The sequence below is a fragment of the Canis lupus genome, chromosome 4 (assembly GCF_003254725.2).
Source record: "Canis lupus dingo isolate Sandy chromosome 4, ASM325472v2, whole genome shotgun sequence".
In the NCBI taxonomy this organism is placed as follows: Eukaryota; Metazoa; Chordata; class Mammalia; order Carnivora; family Canidae; genus Canis; species Canis lupus.
This window is the reverse complement of record NC_064246.1, coordinates 58500596-58522887: the sequence shown is the minus strand read 5'-3', so window position 1 is coordinate 58522887 and position 22292 is coordinate 58500596. Positions and strand designations below refer to the sequence as shown.

The 22292-nt window shown below is 47.5% G+C and overlaps 1 protein-coding gene, 1 long non-coding RNA gene and 1 other non-coding gene across 5 annotated transcripts in view; 2 read left to right on the top strand and 1 right to left on the bottom strand.

The window, feature by feature from the left end:
- ANXA6 (annexin A6) overlaps positions 1 to 4224 on the bottom strand; it is a 48725-nt gene extending 44501 nt beyond the window's left edge. For 2 of the 3 annotated variants that reach the window (XM_025435170.3, XM_035715201.2), the window contains exon 1: positions 4105 to 4224. The gene's annotated coding sequence lies outside the window, so the exon portion shown is untranslated. Of the gene's footprint in view, positions 1 to 4090 lie in introns of all 3 variants that reach the window. The other variant, XM_025435171.3, reaches the window with a different exon arrangement.
- LOC112651855 (uncharacterized) lies at positions 4204 to 22062 on the top strand. Its single transcript, XR_007410303.1, has 3 exons — positions 4204 to 4887; positions 16446 to 16597; positions 21760 to 22062. It is a non-coding gene; the product is annotated as an uncharacterized LOC112651855 (long non-coding RNA).
- On the top strand, positions 15892 to 15997 carry LOC112652040 (U6 spliceosomal RNA). The gene has a single exon (XR_003131209.1). It is a non-coding gene; the product is annotated as a U6 spliceosomal RNA (small nuclear RNA).
- Positions 22063 to 22292: the final 230 nt, after the last annotated feature.

Sequence of the window (22292 nt, the reverse complement as noted above, 5' to 3'; positions counted from 1 at the left end):
ACTGAGCCACCCGGGCTGCCCTGTACATTCTTTTTAATAAAAGTGTCTACTGATTCTCTTTCAAGCTGGCTATAACATCTACCTGTCCTCATTAGTATGTAAATTGAATAAAATCTTTGGCACATGGTCATTTTTATATCTTTTGAATCATGACTTTACTGTTTCTTAAAAATTACTGTGTCTGACTCTTTTTTAATTTTTTAAAGATTTTATTTATTTATTCATGAGAGACACAGGCAGGGGGAGAAGCAGGCTCCATACGGGGAGCCTGATGCGGGACTCGATCCCAGGACTTCAGGATCACGCCCTGGGCTGAAGGCAGGCGCTAAACCGCTGAGCCACCCAGGGATCCCCACTGTGTCTGATTCTTTGCTGCACCCCCTTACCACAGGGTACGGCTCATAAGGATTGTTGGGTGAAATGCACTGAGCTGTTTTAATGCTTCTTTAGTGACCCCCTTGGGGGAAAAAAATCACACAATAAAAGGACATCCAGCGTACGGGGCTTGAAACTGTGCTTTATTCCTCATTATATAGCCACGAGAGGAAATAACTTGATATAATTTACCCAATATGATAAAGAAAGATAGTGATTAAGGGGCTCATTTAAAAAAAATTGAGTATGTTTATTGGCAGGAGATGAGGGTAGAATAAAAAATAAACAGATGAGTCTCCCACCCACACAAAGTTGGCAATCTAGTGCAGTAATCTGTCATTTTTTTTTTGATCCTATATACCACTGTAACAAAAGGAAAAAAACTGAGTATTTATCATAAAAATATATTTTATAAGCATGAAATTAAAAGCATATGTAATAAGAGCCCTAGAGTTTCCTCCTGTACCCCAGAAAATCATCTTAGTGCCTCCCAGGATGAGTGCACCCAACTTCAGAGGCCCCCCAGGGAATAAGTTCATGATCCTTCCCCTCCCCTTTTCCTGATGGCTCCTCCCCCAGCCCACAGGAAGACACCAGGACCAGCCCCACGGTCCTCCAGGAGCTAGCTTTTGATGAAGCCAGGCTTTGATGAAGCTGGGGTAAATGCCATTCCTGGCCCTGTGCCTGGGCACCCCCCCTCCAGCTCAAGACACTCGAGTTTCTTAGAGAGCAGTATCTTTGCCTCTCCTGACCCAGAATCATTGATCTCGGCTGGGCAAGGCCCCAGGAGATCATCAGGCTGCCCCAGGTTTGGAATTATGGGCCCGGGTTTGAATCCCAGTTCAGTTCATTTTTGTGAGAGACAGAGAAGTATAGTGTCTAACAGACAGAGGCTGCAGCCTCTGCTCTTTAAGAGCTGTGTGGTCTTGGGCAAGTACTTAGCCTTGTATGTAAAACAGGACGAAAATAGTGCCTCAGAAGAGGCCATGGTGAAGATGAAAAGAAGACACACCTTAGAGCTTAGAAGTGGCCCTGACACAGCAGAAACACTATGTGTATTTAGTAGTGTTTCTTCCCTAAACTTTTGAAGGCTGACTTTCCACATCTGCAAAATGGGCATGGAAGCAGCATCCAATATATCAAGGGGTTCAGCAAGGGCCTGGTGAGTTGGAAGGGTTCAATAACAGAGGTGATGATTTTATTATCGTTTGAGAAGTACCAGGACTCTCAGTTTTTCAGATGAGGAACCTGAGGCTTGGGTCACCTGCTTCCTCAAATACCACAACCTTCCGAGACGACAACGGTAGCACCTGCATCTCTGTGCATAGCACTCGACAGTTTGCAAGCTCTCTCACATCTGCCATCTTAAAATCTCATGAGGTATCAACCTCATCCTCATTTTACAGATGGGCAATGAGGCTCAGAGAACCCAAAGACAGTCATTCCTCCTTTGCTAGTCTCTGGGGGAGCTTCTCAGTCTCAGGAGAGAAGGAAATGCAGTGTAGCTGGATTCCAAGCTGAGAAGTTTATAAGCATAAAGGTCCCTCCACCCCCCAACAAAGACTTCCTCTCCTCCGTTGTGGGGGTGGTGGGGGTACGGACAAGACACGGACTTGCATGCTCAGAAATCAGGGTACAGACCACATCCTGCACTTTGTCTCCACCCAGGAAATATCTTGGAGAAGCTGGGCGGGGTGAGGCTAAGTGATACTATTGGGCCTCCCCAGAAAATTCTAGAAAAAAAAATGCAACATAAAGAGTTAGGCAGCCCCAACCCAGTTCACCAGTGGGGTGCCATGGACCATCTCTTACCCCTCTAGAGAGGAAGGGACTAAGGCCTAGGGGTTAGGCCTGCCTGGGGGCCCAGCTGCTCAGAGGCAGGGTAGAGGCTTAGTGGCCCAAGGCTCCTGCTGGGTGCTGCAGTGCAGATGCTCCAGATGCTGGCAGCTACCCAACACTGCGGAACGTCCCCCACCCCTTCCCAGGGTCAGCTCCAATAGGCAAGGTCCTGTACTTCCCAAGGACGGCCCCCTACTCTGCACATTGGTATACACACTCTGCCCCAGCAAGAGCTATGGCCCTAAAGCAGAAACCACAAATATTTTCTGAATCCAAGCAGCCAGTGCCTTGGGAACAAAGGGTGGAAGGCAAAGGAAGATGGATGAGTGACTGTCACAGCTGCAGAGGGGGATGCAGGCTTGGGCCTCCCTCCCCAGCCCCACCCAACTCCCAGAATCCTGTCTTACAACAGTGGATCCTAGAATACCAGCGCCAGAAGTGGCAGCTAGTTCAGCAGTCTTTGCAACAGACAGCTAACTAATTCAGAGAGGGAAGGACCCTGCCCAAGGACCCCTCCAGCTCCTGGAACTGTAACCCTGCTTTCCACGCACTCGCAGGCCAGTGACCTCTGCAGGGCACAGGGCCTGCCAGCCGGAAGGGCAGGGTCTGTGGGAGCTGCAGCTGGGCTGGTCATTCACCTGGAAGGGCAAAGCAGGACAGGATATCCCTTCTGGGTCAGTGGGGCCAGCAATTTCAGGTGTGCTTTGGGTGGGGCAGGAGGGGGAAGTGAGTAAAAATGGCAGGCTGAGGAAACCAGAGTCCTTTCATCAACCCCGGAGCCATATTTCCAAATTTGGAATTGTCAGGGAAGACCCACGGGGGTTTAGAGAAAAGGAGGGGTAGGAAGGAATCAAAGGCTGGATTCTCTTCCCAAAGGATCCACCCCCCCCCCCCCCCCCTTCAGACAGGGTCTGAAGGTTAGGTCAGACTTCCCAGGCCTAATCAAGACTTCTCAAATTTGTCACCATTCCTTGCAGCTGACAGATAAATCAATTTTAAGGATAGCCATGTCCCCCCAGAGGGGCTGGTTTATGAGCGCTGGACTTGGAGAAGTAAATTGAGGCTCAGAGAGGGAAAGCTACCGATTCAAGGTCACAGTGCGAGTTGAAGGTGGAGTTGGGATTGGATTCAGGGTATTTCAGTCCCATGCTGGTATTTTGGGAGTTAGCTGAGGCCCTAAGCTTTGGGAAGGCCCAAACTGGGCTTCCGGAAGGCAAGAAGGGTGGGGCGTCTGCCTTTAGGGCCTGGTTGCAAGTCGCCGTTAGGGCAGCGGTGGTCCAAAGGGCCCCTCGAGGGTCCCTAGGGAGTGAACAGACAAGCCAGTCACCCACTGGTCTGCACGCCGAGAGCCCCCCCTCCCCCGCAACAACACACCCAGTCCACTTCACAAGCCGCTGGAGGGTCGGGCCGCCTCTTCCTACAGCCTCAGTCTTCAGGCCCCGGCCACACCCTGCCCTGCGGGTCCGCAGACCCCCGTCCGGCTGCCCCCAACCCCAGGTCTGCTAAGCCTCCCTAGACCCCGACCTCCCCCCAAAGCACCGCCAGCATCCAGCGCTGCCTGGGCCCCGCGCCCCCAGCCCCGGGACCACACCGCCGCAGAGTCCGCCCGCCCTCCCCTCCCCTCCCCCGGCCAGAGCGCCTTCGCCTCCGCTTTGCGCCCCCCTAGATTTGCGCCACTGTGCTCCCCCAGGCACATTCAGCCCGCGACCCTCTCGGCTTCCCGGCCCCGCGCCCCACCTGCCCGCGCCCCACCTGCCCGCGCCCCTCCCCGGAGTCCCGCGGGAGGCACGGCTCGGCGACGACTGGGCGTTCATCGCGCCCGCGCGCCCCTGCAGCCCCCGGGCGAGGGGCTCCCCGAAGCCATCTCCTCTCTGACCTCAAGCCACTCACCGCGCGGCGGAGGCTTCCTGTCGCGACCGGCGGCGGCGGCGGCGGGGACGCAGCTCGCGGGTGGGAGCCCGTTAGCCGCAGCGCGGGGCGGGCCGAGCACAGCCGCGGCGCCGGGCCCGACACGTGGCGCGCCGAGGCCAATCGGGCTCGCCCCGCCTTGCCTCCTCCCCCGCAGCCCGCAAGTTCATTCGCTCCCGGAATCTGAGAATGTCACCAGCCGGAGGGGCCCCGCAGGAGAGCCCGCGTCGGGGCTCAGACCTAGAGAAGGTGGGGGGCTTCGGCCAAGGTCGTCGGCGCTCAGGGCCGGACGTCAGGGCTTCCCTCATCCGCACGTTTCCCCCCAAATCCCTACCACTCGCCAAAGCTTCGTTGAGAAACAACATTGAGGCTTGACAGAATTGAGGCCAAGCCCTGTATCTGGTTGATCAGATCACATTCCTCAATAGCCCCATCAGACTGGTGACATTACTTACCCACTTTCTGGAGCAGGAGAGCCCAGAGACGTCCAGTTATTTGACCAACGTGGCACAGCTAGTAACTTGTAGAGCTGGGACTTGAACCTGGGCCTAGTGGCTCCAGAGGGATGCTCATTTGAGCTCGGCTCTGCGGAGTGTGTGGTTAAGAGAAAAGGCAAAGAGACCAGCAGTTAAAATCCAGAGCGGTGTGGAAAACGCCTAGAACACAGAACACCATAAACTATTTGGGAATCCAAAGGAAACAGAATGATTGTCCCCCCAGATATTTGTAAAGACTTCCTGGAGGAGGTGATCCTGCAGTAGAGAGGTCAGTAGTATCTCCCAAACCCTACACCTCCTTAGAAGTTCTGCTTTGGTGAAAAGATAGACTGATGGCAACCCTGGGCTGCTATTCACCTGCTGAGTTTGCATGGACAAGACTTTGATTTTCAATTTGCTCATCCAAAAGATAATGATGAGGCTTTTGCAGAGGGTTGTCCTCAATCTGTCACTAGGTCAGAATCCTCTAAAGCTCCCACAAGAAGACCTGGCTGGAAAGTATATTCTTTCATCTATTTGTAGGGGCCAAGGGCAGGCTGCTCCAAGATGAACCACTTTGGCATGAAGATTATTTTGAGTTAAAAGCAATCTGTACCAACAGATTCAGGAAAAGCTCTTTATTTCCCCCGCAACTGCCTAAATTTACATTGGAAAGAGACTGTACCAAGAAGAGACTTTTTTTTTTTAAGGATTTATTTATTTATTAAAGAGAGAGAAAGCAAGAGCTTGCATGAGTAGGGGGAGGAGCAGAGGAGAGGGAAAAAATCCTCAAGCAGACTCCCCACTGAGCATGGAGACTGACTCAGGGCAGATCCCAGGACTATCAAGATCATGATCTCAACTGACTGAGACCCAGGCACCCAAGAAGAGAACTTTTTTTTTTTTTTTTTTTTTTTTTATAGTCACAGAGAGAGGCAGAGACACAAGCAGAGGGAGAAGCAGGCTCCGGGAGCCCGACGTAGGATTCGATCCTGGGTCTCCAGGATCGCGCCCTGGGCCAAAGGCAGGCGCCAAACCGCTGCGCCACCCAGGGATCCCAGAACTTTTTTTTTTTTAAAGATTGTATTTATTTATTCATGAGACACACACACAGAGAGAGAGAGGCAGAGACGCAGGCAGAGGGAGAAGCAGTCTCCATGCAGGGAGCCCTATGTGGGACTCGATTCCGGGTCTCCAGGATCAGGCCCTGGACTGAAGGCGGCACTAAACCGCTAAGCCACCCGGGCTGCCCAAGAAGAGAACTTTTAACAGGACATTCCAATTTATCTAAGAAACCTATCTTCATAACAAGGCAAACTTTTTTCTCCAGCCATCTCTTACCTTCCTGCTAATGGTCTTTCTCAGACCCCTACTCCACTCCTTAGCTCATATAAGTGTCACGTTGCCACAGTGTCCTTGGAATTTCCATGTCTGTGTGGATTCCCCTTAGTATGAAAGTAAATTAGATTTTCTGCTGTTGATCTGCCTCTTGTTAATTTGAGTCTTCATCCAGCTAGAAGGATCTTGAAAGGCCAGGGAATTTTTTCCTTCCCAACGTATTCATTCCCCCAACAAAATTTATGGAGTACCTGCTGCATGCCAGATGCTGAACTGGGAGACTGAAGTGAGCATATAGGAAGTGGGGCCCTGACCTGTCCACAGGGAGCATTCACTCTTACAGAAGACAGAAGCTTAGGTCATTGTTAAAATAAAGTTTGGGCAGTTGTGATCGATAAAGTGCAACACTGGCCTACAGCAGCCCAATCTAGGCATCCAAATGAGAGTGATGTTAATTTGTGACCAGAAAGATGAATGGAGGGATCCCTGGGTGGCGCAGCGGTTTGGCGCCTGCCTTTGGCCCAGGGCGAGATCCTGAAGACCCGGGATCGAGTCCCACATTGGGCTCCCGGTGCATGGAGCCTGCTTCTCCCTCTGCCTGTGTCTCTGCCTCTCTCTCTCTCTCTCTCTCTCTCTCTGTGTGTGACTATCATAAATAAATAAAAATTTAAAAAAATTAAAAAAAAAGATGAATGGAATCTCATAGGAGACCAAGGAGAAATTAACATAATTACCTTATGATGACATCTGTTAAAAATAAAACCATCTGCCCAAAATAGTGTCATTGAGACTGAATTCACAAACTGGGTCTTGGGAATTAATACTTAATCTGTTTCAACCTCCCCCAGAAAGGTAATATTAACCAGTCAGGAATTTCTAAATCAGTGCCAATGAATCTGCCACTGAGGCCCCCCCCAAGAAAGTTAAGATAATCTTCAGGATAAGATCCTGTAGGTAAGGAAGGTAGCCAAGCTGGAGGAAGAGCATCTCAGTCAGAGGAAACAGTTGGAGCAAATGTTTGAAGGCAGGCATAGGCCTGGGATGTTCCAGAAACGGCAAGGAGGCCAGTGTGGCTGCAGTGGAGTGAGAAGGAGGGAGAAAACCAGGAGAACAGACATAAGGAGGGACCCAATCAAATGGGGATGAGGGAGGGGGCTTGTGGGCCATTGGAAGGACTTAATCTTTCATGCTGAGGCATTTGGGGAGCTGGTGCAGAGTGTTGAGTAGAGGAGGACGTGACATTTGTTTTCTTCTTTCTTTGGGGGCAAAATTCACATAACATAAAATTAGCCCTTTTAAAGTGAACAATTTAGTGACTTTTAATACATGTACATTTTTATCTAACCACTACTTCTGTATAGTTCCAAACCATAGTTCCATATCCCCTTAAAAGAAAATTCGAACTCATGAAGCAACTACACTCCATTCTCCCCGCCTCCAGCCCCCTGGAAACCACTGATTTGCTTTCTGCCTCTATGGATTTGCCTATTCTGAATGTATCATATAAATGGAATGGTACTATGTGGGGCCTTTCCTCTCTGGTTCCTTTCACTTAGCATAATCGTATTAGGGTTCTCCAGAGGAATAGAACCAATAGGGTAGACAGAAATAGATATATATAAGAGGAGATTTATAATAGGAATGGCCCAGGAAGTTATAGAGGCTGAGAAGTCCCATAATCTGCTGTCTGCAAATTGGAGAACGAGGAAAGCCAGTGGTGTGATTCAGTTAGAATCTGTAGGCCTTGGGATGCCTGGGTGGCTTACTGGTTGAATGTCTGCCTTTGGCTCAGGTCATGATCCCAGGGTCCTAGGATCGAGTCCCATATCAGGCTTCCCACAAGGAGCCTGCTTCTCCCTCTGCCTATGTCTCTGCCTTTCTCTGGGTGTCTCTCATGAATAAATAAATAAAATCTTTAAAAAATTTTTTTGCATGCCTGAGAATAGGGATGGGAAGGGGTGGTCTGAGGGCAGGAAAAGATAGACATCCCAGCTCAAGAAGAGAGAAAGCTGAATTTGCCCTTTCTTTGCCATTTGTTTCGTTTGGCCCTTGATGGATTGCATGATGCCCAACCACACTGGTGAGGGCAGTTCCTTAATGTACTGCACCAAATGCTAATCTCTCAGTGAATCAAATGCTCACCATCACAGACACACCCAGAAGTGATGTTCTATTAGCTCTTTGGGCATCCCTTAGCCCAGTCAAATTGACATGTAAAATTAACCATGGTGACAATGGTTTTGAATTCCTCTGTGCTGCCTCACGTGTCCATACTTTATTCTTTTTATGGCTGAATAATATTTTATTGTACGTATATATCACCTTTTGCTTATCCATTCATCAGCTGATGGACATTTAGGTTGTTTCCTCTTTCTGGCCATCATGAACAGTGCTGCTAAAAACATTTGTGTACAAATACTGGTGTGAGTACTTCTTTTCAGTTCTCTTACATATTTACTAAGGGTAGAATTGCTAGTTCATGTGGTAATTCTATATTTAATCGTTTGAGGAACTGCTGATCTGTTCCTACAGCAGCTGCACCATTTAATATTCCCACCAGCAATGCACAGGCTTCTCCATGTGCTTGGCAATACTTGCCATTTTCTGTTTTGTGTGTGTGTGTGTGTGTGTGTGTGTGTGTGTTTAAAAAGATTTTATTTATTTATTCATGAGAGACACAGAGAGAGAGGCAGAGACATAGGCAGAGGGAGAAGCAGGCTCCCTGTGGGAAGCGTGCTGTGGGACTCAATCCCAGGACCCTGGGATCACGACCTGAGCCAAAGGCAGACACTCAACCACTGAGCCATCCAGGTGCACCGTACTTTTTGTTTTTAATGCCATTCTAGTCAGTGTGAAATGTATTATGTGGTTTTGTGTTCTATTTTTATAATTGAAGTATAGCTGAATTTTTTCTTTTCTCTTTTTGGTAGATACCAATCTCATGATTTTGATTTGCATTCCTCTAATGACTAGTGATGTTAAATATCTTTCCATGGGTTTATTGGCCATTTGTACATACATCCTCATTGAAGAAATGTCTATTTAAGTCCTTCACCCAATTTAGTCTTTTTTCCTTTTCCCATCTTTAAATTGGGTTGTCCTTTTGTTGTTGAGTTGTCAGAGCTCTTTATATATTTTGGAAATGATATATTTCTGTGTCAAGAATACTGAATACTAGTGGGGGAGCAAGAGTAGAAGCTGGAGCTCTGTTAGGAGGCTTTTGTAGTAATCTGGATGAGAGATGCTGGTAGCTTAGCCAGAGTGGCATAAATGGAGTCAGTGAGAAGTGGTTAAAGGCTGGATATACTTCAAGGTAAAATTAACACGATTTCCATAAAGGATTGGTTAAAAGGTGAGAGAAAAAGAGAGGAGTCAAGAATGATTTCAAGGATCTTGGTCTGAGCTCCTGGAGAATGGAGTTACTATGAACGGTGATGAACAAAATTTCAGAAGGAGAAATTTGAGGAGTGAAAGTGGGAAAAAGATTGACTTCCATTTTCAACCAGTTTGTTTAAGATTTCTATTAGATATCCAAGAGGAGATGTCAAAGAGGCAGCTGTATACAGAAATCTGGCATTCAAGAAAGAGGTCAGGGCTGGGGATGCATATTTGAAAGTCACATGCATATAACTACTATTCAAGGCCACAGAAAGTGATGAGTTCATCAAAAGAAAAGAGAACTATGGGTCACTCTTATATTAAGAGTCAGAAAGGAGGCACCTGGGTGGCTCAGTTGGTTAGGCATCTGACTCTTGGTCTCAGTTCAGTTCTTGATCTCAGGGTCTTGATCTCAGAGTCATGAGTTCAAGTTTCACAATGGGCTCTGCACTGTGCAAGGATCCTACTTAAAAAAAAAAAAAGATTCAGAAAGAAAAGGGGTGCCCAGCTAACTCAGTTGGAAGAGCAACTCTTGATCTTGGGGTCATGAATTCAAGCTCCATGTTGGGTGTAGAGATTACTTAAATTAAAAACTTAAAAAAAGAAAAAAGAATCAGAAAGAGGAGAAGAACCCAGCAAAGGTGACTGGGAAAGAACTTGCAGTGATGTGCAAGGAAACCCAAGAGTATGGTGTTTTGGAAACCAAGTGGAAAAAAGTGTTTGAATGAGGAGAGAGTGGTCAGCTCTTTGCTGCCCTTAGGTCCAGTAGGACAAGTCCCAAGAATCTATCATTGTATTTAGCGATATGAAGATCCACATATCCTGTGAAGAGCTGACTCAGTGAAGTATTGAGAGCAATGACCTTATAGGAACAGGCTTAGGGGAACAAGTGTCAACTACTTATTTCAGGAGTTTTGCTGTAAAAGCAAGTAAAGAAAATGGGTCATTCCTGGTTGGGGGTGTGGGGATCAAGAGGAGGGTTTTGGTTTGTTTATTGATTTAAGATTGGTGACATCAGGAGTGCCTGGGTGGGTGGCTCAGTGGTTGAGCATCTGCCTTTGGTTCAGGTCGTGATCCTGGGGTCCTGGGATTGGGTCCTGCATCGGGCTCCCTGCAGGGAGCCTGCTTCTCCCTCTGCTTGTGTTTCTGTTTCTCTCTCTGTATCTCTCATGAAAAAATAAAATCTAAAAAAAAAAAAAAAAAAAAAAAAAAAAAAAAGATTGGTGACATCACAGCATATTTGTGAGCTGGTGGGATTGATCAGATAAAGAAATGGAGAGAGATGGGAGCGATATTTGGGGAGAGAATGGGATCTAGTGTACAAGTGTAGGGGCTGTTCGTATCCTTAATTTGCAGTAAAGATGACTGAAGTTCAGAGAAAATATGGTGTTTGCCCAAAGTCAGCCCAGATTGAAAGCCTGGCCCCCTTGACTGCTGGGCCCGGGGCCTCATTCTCTGAGCTGCAGAAAAAAGGCTAATAGATTGTTCATTTTCTTTGACTGAACATCTCATTTCTGAGAATCAGTCCTAAGAAAATAATTTGAAATACAGACAGAGCTTTTGAGGTCCCACACCTTACTTTTAGCCACAGAAAGGAAACAACATAAACATCCAGGGGCTGTGGAGTAGCAAGTAAGTATATGTCACACCACCTCACTGGCTGGTGGACACAAAGCCTGGAAGGAGGCAAATATGGGACGGAAACCTACTAAGATGACTTCATCTTTTTGGTGCTGTTCCAAGCCCCTTCCTACATAGAGTGGCCCTTCCAAAGTGTATGTAAGAGAGACAATGTGATGTGGAGATGTGGGCAGAACAATGGACTGGGATTCCAGACTCTCTCCCCTCCTTGTCTCTCTAATTTCAGAGGAGAAAGGTTCAAGATCTGGGGGCTGGGCTCTGGAGAAGCTGGGAGTGGTCAGATACTGCCACCTGCTGGCCGATGCCAGTTCTGCCGGCCTCCATCAGGATGGTGCGCCCTGTGTGCTGTCCCAGAGGGGGGTCTCACTTTAAGTGCACTCAAGGAAGGAGCCCTGGGGTAATGTTCATAGGACCTCCAGGAAGACCCTCTTCCTCCACAAGAAAGGCCTGTCTCAGTGCCTGGTATTCCTTTGAAAGACTTGGGGGTTGCTCCTCTCTGTGGGAAAGAGAGTTTCTAACCACTTGACATGAAGCGGATTATTTTCAGCCATAGAGTCTCAGTGATGTGAGGATGCTTCGTTTTGGGGCAGGCAGGTCACTTGGAAGGTGGAGAAATGGAGAAATAGCATGCAAACAAAAATTGGCTTAAAAAAAATCACAGAACCGCTTTTCTAATGACTTTTGTTGTTTCTCTTGTTGTAAAAATATTGGGTGTTCATTACAGATAATCAAAAGATGAGGGCACCTGGGTGGCTCAGTCGGTTAAGTATCTGCCTTTGGTTCAGGTCATGATTTCAGGGTCCTGGGATCAAGCCCCGCATCGGGCTCCCTCTCTTCATTCATGCTCTCTCTCTATGTCTCTCTCAAGTAAACAAAAATTTAAATATATACATATACATATATATAATCAAAAGATGAAAATAATTTAAAGCCATAATCCTACAATCTAAAGGTAGCCTACGCCTGCCTTTGGCCCAGGGCGCGATCCTGGAGACCCGGGATCGAATCCCACATCGGGCTCCCGGTGCATGGAGCCTGCTTCTCCCTCTGCCTCTCTCTCTCTCTCTCTCTGTGACTATCATAAATAAATTTAAAAAATTAAAAAAAAATAAAGGTAGCCTACATCAACACTGTAATTAACATCATTTTTTAAATTATATAACAACAACAGCAATGATTATAACAGCAACACTGATGGAGAGCACTTATGTGCCACACACGTATACTTTTATTTACAAAAACCTGGAACTTACTGTAAATATTGTTCTATCCTTGATACACCTTAATTTGTTGTAAACACTATTTTATGTGATTAGATACTCTGAAACACTGAGAATAACTATGCCAAATTCTATTATATGGTAATGTAATTTATTTATCTAATCACCTTGGACATTTAAGTTGATTCTGAATTTTTCAGCATGGCTTTGAGATTGTTTCCTAAAATTTGAATTCCAGATGAAAGAGTAGTGAATATTTTTAGAGGCTCCTTATATTTCCAAATTGCTCCCCCTCCCCTCCATTGAGAGAGCAATCCACACTCTCCTGCACAAGGTAGAAGAGAAACCACTGAACCTTAGAATGCTTACATAGATTTCATAAATCACAAAGCATGTTTGCACGCATCATGTCTCCACAACTGAGGTGGACATAGCAGGCACTATAATCGCACCCAAAAGACCTGACCTGGAAGCCAGGGAAGCCCCATTGCTAAAGCCAGCATAACATAGCTATTTAGTGCCTACCCTAAGATGGGAACTGTTTCCTGATGCCATGCTGTTTCTTGGATCCCGTTAACAGACTCACTTCTTTTAGGTTTAACAGTACTTTTAGGTCTTCAGAAGGCTCCTTTGACGTGAGAGTGTACTATAGACTTTCCGGGCAGCTCATCACCCCACAGCAAAGTCGGGCCAAGGGATTACCTTGACCCCTTGCAGGAAATCTTGGGTCACTGTGAAAAGGGCCTGAAAGCAGCTGTAATTAGAAAAAGCTGCATAGCACTATGCTTTAGAGCACAGTCTTTAAATTAAAAAGCAAATGAGCAAAGAAAGCCCTAGCAAAGAACCAGGGTTCCGGTTCCACCACATGCTAGCTGGGTCATTAACCATTTTTATTCCCCCTGAGATTCTGTTTTCTTAGTTATAATACACGAGTTTTATAGAATACCTACCACACGAGTTTGATGTTGCAATTCACTGAGGTAATGATATAAATCACTTAGCAATTAGCATCTAGCATTGAGACAATAAATATAAGCATTGTTGCTATTATTTTTATTATTTATTAAATGGATAGGGTCCTAATTTATTAATAATAAGAGGTGAGAGTTCTGGTTGGGTTCTACGATCATGCACTTTTGTTTTGTTCTGTTACTATCTGTACAAATAGTAGAGAGAAGGGGATGGGAATAAACTACCTCCTAAGATTCCCTTTGTTCTTACATGTTGAAGACTCTAGTCTCTAACATTCAAGTCTAAGGTTCCATTTACTGTTGAAAATCTCTAAGTGCTTGTTTCGGGATTTTGTGAGATTAGGATTTTATAACTCTGAGATTTTCTATCTAGGATTCCAAGATCCCATGACTCACTCAAAACTCTTTTTTTTTTTTTTTCAAAACTCTATTGAAACATTCCATTTCCGTGGAATGAAAGCTCTTCTTGTAAGCCTGGGAGAAACTTACTCTTCTTGTGGGTTTCTCCTTAAATAGCACTTCTTCAGAAATTCCTTCCTGATCCTTTCTCCAGTGCTCTTTATACACCCCTCCCCATAGGCTCTCCTAGGATCCTGTTCTTCCCTATCATAACAGTGTCCTCGTTGGTGATTAGATACTTATTTTTGTGATTTTGGCTAATATCTGTCTTCTTCATGTCTCTATTGCTTGGTAAAGTAGATTCTCAGTAAATATTTGATAAATGAAATAAATGAATGAATGAATACAAAGCTTCCCTGAGTATTTATTCCCAAGGTCTACTATTCCAGACACAGCCCACCTCCCACCCCCGGCCCACCTGAAGGCTGACACCCAAGAAGAGAGTGACCTTTCTAATTCCAAGATGTTGTCTGGACTGTCTGTACCCCAGCCCCTCTGCTCCCCACTCCTCTTTATTTGTCTCTTTGGGAGCCTATGGGTTAAAGAGAAGGCTATGTCCGTGTTGTTGAAACCAGGCTCATTTATTCATTCAGCAGATGTTTATCTAATGCCCACAAAGTATTAGGCACTGTGCTAGGGGACTGGGATAAAGGGTGAGCAATATAGGCCTGGCCCCAGCTTTCACAGAGTTCACCCCCTAGAGGGTGGGAGACGGACATTCATGACTCAATCACACAAATTCCTGTGAACAACAAACTGTGGTAAGTGTTGTGGGTCGGAGGGGAACAGGGTGCTCCAGGAGCATGTAATAGCTCACAATCCAGACTCAGGACCTTGGGCTCCATGGACATTCTCCAGGGCCATGGGCTGGGCTGGGCTGCATGGATACTCTCTGTGCAATCTCTCCACTGGGGAACAATCAGAGAGAACATGGATTCAACAAGGTGCCCTCCTTAGCTCCCAGCATCTGCCTTGAGAGCACTACACCATCACCTCTCAGGTCCCTCTGGCTCCTCTCAGTGTCCCACATCCTCCTTAAATAGCTGGGGAATCTGAAGCCCAAAGAGAAGAGGCTGCTCAAGGTCACACAGCAAGTGGCAAGGTGAGGCTCTCCATTCTCTGCTAGTTCCCACCCTCCCACACTACTTCCAAGAATGACCATGGAGTTTGTACCGAGGGAATCCTGTTTCAACCAGAAGCCAGGAGGCTTCCTACCTGCTTACAACCAATAGTTGGAAGGTACACCAAACTCTGCAGAAGAGCAGGTGGCTTACGGCTACAGGCTACGTGGGAGGGACTTGCCTGCTGGTGTTTCCTGAGTCACAAACACACATCCGCTCCTGTGGGTGGCTGTGTGGAGTCCCATTCTTTCATTTAACAAGTGTTAAATCTTCAAGGACATACAGCTAGTTGAGCATTGAAACACTCCTTCTTGCTCTTTGCAGCATTGTTTCCAACAGCAAAAAGGAAACACACTATGTGTCCTTTGGTAGGGGAATAATAAAGCCACAGAATATTATGTAGCACTTTAAAAAGTATAAAGGTAGGTCTCTACAGGGAGCCAGGGAACATTGTTGAGGTTTTTTGTTGTTGTTTTTGTTTATAAAGCAAGTTTAAGGAAACTATAGGCCCCGTGGGTGGCTCAGTGGTTGAGCGTCTGCCTTCGGCTCAGGTCATGATCCCAGAGTCCTGGGATTGAGTCCCCCATCGGGCTCCCTGCATGGAGCCTGCTTCTCCCTCTGCCTGTGTCTCTGCCTCTCTCTCTGTGTCTCTCATGAATGAATAAATAACATCTTAAAAAAAAAAAAAAAAGAAATAAAACTATGCACAGTCTGAAATTATCTACAGAAAAAAAATTCACAAAACAATCATTTATTTATTTATGGATACACACCTAGGCTTCTGTAAATGCAGGCAGAGATCTAGAAGAACACATACCCAGGTAGTGACCTCTGAGGAAACGGGGTGGGGGGTGGGGGTGGGGGTGGCAGTCAGGGTGTCAAAGGGAACTTAAGCTTCATCTGTAATTTTTTTTGAAAATGAATTTTATTTACATATTCTTTGCTTCAATAAAATTATTTTTTTAGAAACACCAACCTTTACAGCAAGAGTTGACAAACATTTTCTGCTGAGGACCGGCCGGTAAATATTTCAGGCTCTGTGGGCCGTGAGTCTCTGTGGCAGCCGCTCCATCTGGCAGTTGTAGTGTAAGAGCAGCCCCAGACAGTACGGACTCCCATGAGTGTGGCCTCTTTCCACTGCTTTATTTATGGACACTGAAATTGGAATTTTATAACATTTTCCTGTGTCACCAAATATAGGTTTTTAAGCATTTAAAAATGGTAAGTGCTCCCTTAGGCAGCACATCCACTAAAATTGGAAGCATACAGAGAACACTAGTGTGGCACAAGGATGACACAGAAATTTATAAAGTTTCCAGATATATATTTTTTTTAATGTTAAGCCATTCTTTTTTTTTTTTTTCTTTTTTTTAGCCATTCTTATCTGAGGGCTCTCCAGAAGTGGGTGGCTGCCTGCAGATTTGCACAACCCCACCTGTGGTAACGCCCCCCATTTAAGTCCTGTTCGAGCCCCATCCCTCCCAGACCACATTCACCTGCTCTGTCCTCAAACAGTCCTGTCCTTCAGGCCCCCTCATAACCCTCCTGTGACCTTCAGTGACCCCTCCAGCTGTGTCCCAGCTGGGGGGACACTCCTCTCCTGGCTGCAGGACTGTTTTTTCCTGAGCAGCAGAGCTCTGAACAGCTCTATTCACCTTGGCTGGGTGGGGAGAGTGCTGTGAGGGCACGTCAGGGACCCAGAGAAAGGAATTTGTTTGGAGTCCTAGACTCAGGACTTGGATTTGACTTTGAAGTCAGGCCCTCCTCTCCCTTTCTCAGGAGTCCCTGCCACTTCCCTGCTCACACTCCTCAGCCCTTAATCTCTTCCTGGGAGCCCCTGCTGCCACATCTTCTGAGCTGCAAGGCCCCTGCAATGGACCCCCAGGCCCTGTGCTGGCTGTCCTGTTTCCTGCTCATCTGTGTCATTTCAGGTATGGACATCTATCTCAAATCTTTTTATTCTCCCGGGGTGCCCGGAGACCCCTCCTTTCTGCCTTTCCCAGGAATACCCTGACAGCATGGTGGGGGGTGAGCACTCAAACCCCTAAGATCTGCTCTTCCATGGATTGTCTGTGCTGCCTTGGCAGGATCCCCTCTGTGAGCTCAGCTTCCTCATCTGCACAATGATAAGGTTGGACTGCACGATCATCCAAACCCTTTCCAGATCCCTTTGTGAGAGCACCACATAACATAAAGCACAGAAAGCACTTAGTGCAGAGCCTGGGTGCCCACTGGTTTTTATTTATGATCATTATCCTCATCCTCACATCTTGAGATCAGACTTGACAGCTTCCCTAAATTTTCCCAGGTGGTTTGTTGGCTTGGCAAACCCAGAGGTTCCAAAGCTGGGGACATCTTGATGGCTCCCAGAGAGCCACTTCCTCCCCTCCTCAGCCCAGTGTCTGTTCAGGAAGATGTGTTTGCAGCGTGCTCCCCCCCAAGCGGAGGTCCTGGTGGGCCCTGTCAGAATTGGGCAGCCCCAGCTCTTGGGACCAGGCCAGCCCAGCTCTTGGTTGGATTTCAACTCCAGATCAAATAGAATTTCAGACCCAGGACCCAGAGATACCTCCAGCCAGCTGCTGTAACAACAGCTTCTCAGTCAGGCACACAAAGAACCAGCAAGTACCACGAGCCCTCTCTTATCCTGCCCTGTGATTGGCTTGCTTCTGCTTCATGGAAGGCCTCTATTTATGGAAGCTTGGCTGTTAAATCATAGCTTTATATTTGCATTTGAAAAAAAAATTATTTGTGATAGGTAGACTATCAGCCTTCCAAAGATATCTATATCCTAATCCCCAGAACCTTCCATGGCAAAGACACATTAAGGCTGGAGATGGAATCAAATTTGCTAGTTAATTGACCTTAATGTAGGGAAGTGGTCTCAATTGTTCATTCATTCAGTTGGGCCCAATGTCATCACAAGGGACCTTGAAAGCTGAAGAGGGACTCGGATGGCAGAACAAGGGAGGTGGTGGCACGAGGAAGCTTCCATCCAACAGTGCTGGCTTTGAAGAGAGTTAAATGGGGCCATAAGCCAAAGTATCTGGACAGCCTCTAGATGCTGGAAAAGACAAGGAAACAGATTTTCTGAGAGCCTCCAAAAGGACTGCCAATCCCCGACGCCTTGGTTTTTAGCACAATGAGACCCAATTTAGACTTCTGACTTCAGAACTATAAGATAATAAATTCATGTTGTTTTAAGCCACCACGTCTGTGGTAACCTGTTACAGTGACAATTGGAAATGAATACATTGTTCTTGATGAAAATTTATTGAGCTTTTCTTGTAAGCTAGGCACTGCACTCAGTGCTTCCCGTATATTATCTCATTTAATAGACACAACAACAGTCCTGCGGGGCAGGTGTTTTTGTTTCCATTTTCTAAATGAATAAAATGGGCCTCAGAGAAATTAAATGAATTGGCCAAAGTCACACAGCTAGCTTTTAGTGGAGCAAAGATTCAAAGTCTAGCACCCCTGGTTCTAAAGTCCATATTCCATCAGTGCATCTAGGCTCCCACCCCTTCTCTGGAGTGGCCTAGATAATTCCTCAGAGAATCGTTGTTTTTAGGTGCTAGACTGCAGTGTTCTAGGTCACCTCATTAATATGCTGAGCCCAGCTGACCTCTCTGATGCTTAGTTTCTCAACCTGTAAAAGGGGGATAATAATGCTTGCTGGGTGCTCATTTCCGGGCCATGGCAAGGATTAAACCAGAGTGTGAGTTGAAGAATTCTCTTTCCATGGAACTAAGTGCTCTCCCCATGTAAGAACTTCAGAATAAACCTGCCCCCAAACTACCAAACCTTCCTTAAGCTATTGCCGTACCCTATCCCTCCAAGGCCAGGTGAGGCCCCCATTATAGAAGTTCCCACTACGGAGACCTTAACTTTGTTGTGAATTAATTGTTTTATTGCCCATTGGAACCTGGATGTGTTGGTGATGGTGGTTTGGGACATAAAAAGACAGTTGCTAAACTCCATTGGGATCTTTTCTGTTGCTGTTGCCCAAACACCATACCCGCCCCTTGCCCTTACCCCCCAACCTGCTACCCATGATGGATGGGGATGGCCCAAGACTTTTGTAACTGGTCTTAACAGGATGGTTTAAGAAGAGGTTTGTGATGTGTGTTAGATTGGAAATAAGACCAGTTGGGAGTTACAGCAGTAACTATCAGCCTCCCAAAGATATCAGACAAGGTGTGATCTGACCAGGGTTCGGACTGAGGAGTTGTAGCAGTGGGGATGAAGAGAGAAGGATGTATCCGGGAACTACCAGGGCAGAAAAGAAAGAGCCTCAGAACTTGGTACAAATTGCACAACCTTCTCTGTTTGAAGAGAAAATTGGGGGCTGGGGTGGCAGGCAGGCACACGGAATGGCTCTACGTCCTCTTCCACAGGGAAGAAAAATTGGATCAGTGGTAAAAGCTGAAGATTGAGGGTCAGCATCTTAATGTCTTTCTAGCAGTCAGATCCATTTAGCCTTAAGATACACTACGGTGGAGCTGCCATGGGCTCTGGAGCCAGGCTAACCTAAGTCTGAGTCCCAGGTCTCCTGTTCCTCGGCCTAGTACCTGTGGAAAGTGAGCCTCTGTGAGCCTCAAGTTCCTCATCTGTAAAACAAGAACAATACTTACTTTGCAGTCATTAGGACGATGAAATAAGAAAATGTATAGAAAGGGGCTAGAACAACTCCAGAAACATAGGCACATCAATTATAGCTACTAGTATCATTAAATACTGAGCTCCCTACTGCTAGACATATCTAAGTGCAGGTTAAGTGACCTCTTTTGGAGCATATTCTAGAAGGTTTTGAAATATCGGTGGCCGCTCGGGGAAGAAAGTGTGTAAGTTCCCTTCCATAGCCCACCAGTACTTCCATTTCTAAGGAACTCATTCTAAGGAAGGAAGCTGTCAAAGGTGCATTGCAGAACTGATTATTTTGGCTAAGAATGTGGAAAAACCCAAATACCCAACAATAAAGAAATAAATCATGATACACACCTACCACGAAATACCATGCAAATGGTTCAGGATGTTTTGGTACATGTGTGTTTACTGATGTGGAATGGTAATCATAACATATTACCGAGTGAAAAAGGCAGATTATTAAAAATATGTGTTCTGTTGCTCCATTTTATTTTTTTAATGTCTTTAAAATATTTGCATTTAAAAGCCGTGGAGAACTATGCTTCAAATAGGCATGGTGGTTATCTCTGGATGGTAAGTTTTGGGGTAAATGTAATCCTTTTTCTTGGTTGGTCTGCATTTTATAATTTTTCTCTAAAGAATGAGGGTTCCTTACAGATCTCTGGGGTCTGTCAACCGCTGGGGTGAGGGGAGGACCCAATCTGAGATGAATGGTGAAGGCTCAGGGCCCCACACCCACCCCGTCTCCCTACAGCTGAAGTCCAGAAGCCAGCTCTGGAGAGGTGAAGGCCTCAGGAGCCACAGGCAGGAGGAAACCCAAATCAGGCCCGAGCCAGAAGTCCCTGCAGATAGTACTCCCACAGAGGCTCCTGTGCCCCACCCGCCTCCTCCATCCTGACCCAGGTGTTAGGGAAGGGCCACTTCCAGAAGGTGGGGACTCTCTGAGCCTGCAGGGCCGGGGATCCCCTGGAGCTGCGCTGCAGGGGGAAGGTGGTTCGCTGGAAGGTACCTGTATACTTGGAAGAGGTAGGCCAGGGGTGCCTGAGGTACAAGGTAGAGGAACTTCCTATGCATCAGTGGGAGTGGGGCAGCAGTTCACAATCTGACGACAGTTTTGATAGTGATTAAAGTGGTCCAGAACCTACAATGGGCTTCCATTAGGTACAACTACCAGCATCTAAAAGAAACAGGGGGTGGCTGGGTGGCTAGTGGGTTAAGCTCCTGACTGTGGCTCAGGTCATGATCCCGGGGTCTTGGGATGGAACCCTGCATTGGGCTCCCTGCTCAGCGGGAAGTCTGCTTGTCCCTCTCCCTCAGCCCCTCCCCCTGCTCATTCTCTCTCTCTCTCTCTCTCAAATAAATAAATAATTTTTTAAATGTTAAAAAAAAATTAAGATGAGCTCCCAAGACCCATCAGATGCCTAGTGGTTTAACAGAATGGGGGGCACGGCTTCCCGCAAGACTGGAAACCAATTCTGGGGGCAGCAAGTAGTGCCTGTAGGGAGAAGGGTGGCAATGGGAAGGGAAGGAGGCCGACTGTCCCACCTACCCGTGCTTGAATGTCAGGCTGAGACACCCTGATGTCAGGGACGCCAACACAGGGAAGGCAGAAAGAAAGGCAAAGTTGACCCCACCAGCACTGCTCACGCCACTGCAGAAGAAAATTGGGCAAAGGCTGGGGTATAAAACTAGGTTCAGGAGATTTGTCTGCCCTCTCTCAGTTCAGCCTCTTAAAGTGAGATTTGCTGGGACCCCAGCCCCTGCTAGGGAAGGAGCCAAGGAGCAAGCACAAGGGAGCTCGGGGGATGCCATCTGCCATGTGAGGACAGGCTCTGTGAGGAGTAGATGCCAGCGGATGTGCAGGGGGCCCGTGAGAGGCGAGCAGTGGAAACCAGGTGGGGCCGCTCCCAGTCCTCGAGGGGACGAGGTGGGTGGGGGGTGCTGAGCCCTGGGGGGAGCACGGGCCTCGGCTCCACGCTCTCCCTGGGTGCTCCCGGGCTGGCTCAGGGCCCCATCCCCCGCCCGCCTCGCCCTGGTCCAGCCCCCGACTGTCTTCCAGAATCAAACACGGGGGCAGCCCAGCCGCTGCAGCTGGTGGAGCCCGGGGGCGCGGACACAGGGGACTCGGGCCGGCGCGGCGCTGCCGGGACTGCGCGTGCGCAGAAGGCGAGGCCGGCCAGGGAAAGGCCTTGGTCCTCTTCACAGGCGCCCTGAAGTCAGGGTCTCCAAAATGCCAGTGGGAATGACGACGCTGGAACTCGCAGGCTGGTCTTCAGCTCTCAGTCTCGGACCCCTCACCAGAGAGGAAAAAGCACTGAAAACCGGGATGGGCAGGGAAAGGGCGATTTTAGGGCCCCATGAGGGGACCTCCTGCTCATGGGTGGTGGTAAAGCATCAGGAAACTAATCTATGCCAAACTCATTCTTCTCTCTCCCTCCTTCCTACCTAGACCCAGAGGAGCTCTTTGTCCCCACCGAGGATTAGGAGGTGGTACAGTTGCGCAGCCATCAACCAGTCCTACTTCCCTGCCAGGTGACCAACCCCCTGGCCCAGGTGTCGCTGCATCGGGAGATACCCCCGGAGGAAATCCCAGGGGGTGGGAGAGACATCTCCTTCGATGTGAAGAAGGGCTTCACCATCCACCAGCCCCGAGCTTCCTTGGCTGGCTCCTTCTTCTGCTTGGCCAGCCTGGGCGGCTTGAGACAAATCTCTACCAAGTTCATGCTGATTTACATCAACTGTGCATGGGCCTAGGGCCTGGGTGGGCAGGGAAGGGAGGATATGGGGGAGATGCCTCCTTCAGGGACCTCAGATTCGGGTTCTGTGGATTATGGGACTAAACAATCAACCAGCTTTCAACAACATTCCATGTAGTCAACTATCTTGTCTAGCCAGCCAATCAGCTATTGAGCGACCTTGCATCCATGCAGGCTGTCCATCCACTCACTGTCAATCATGTCACACTATTCCATTCATCTATCT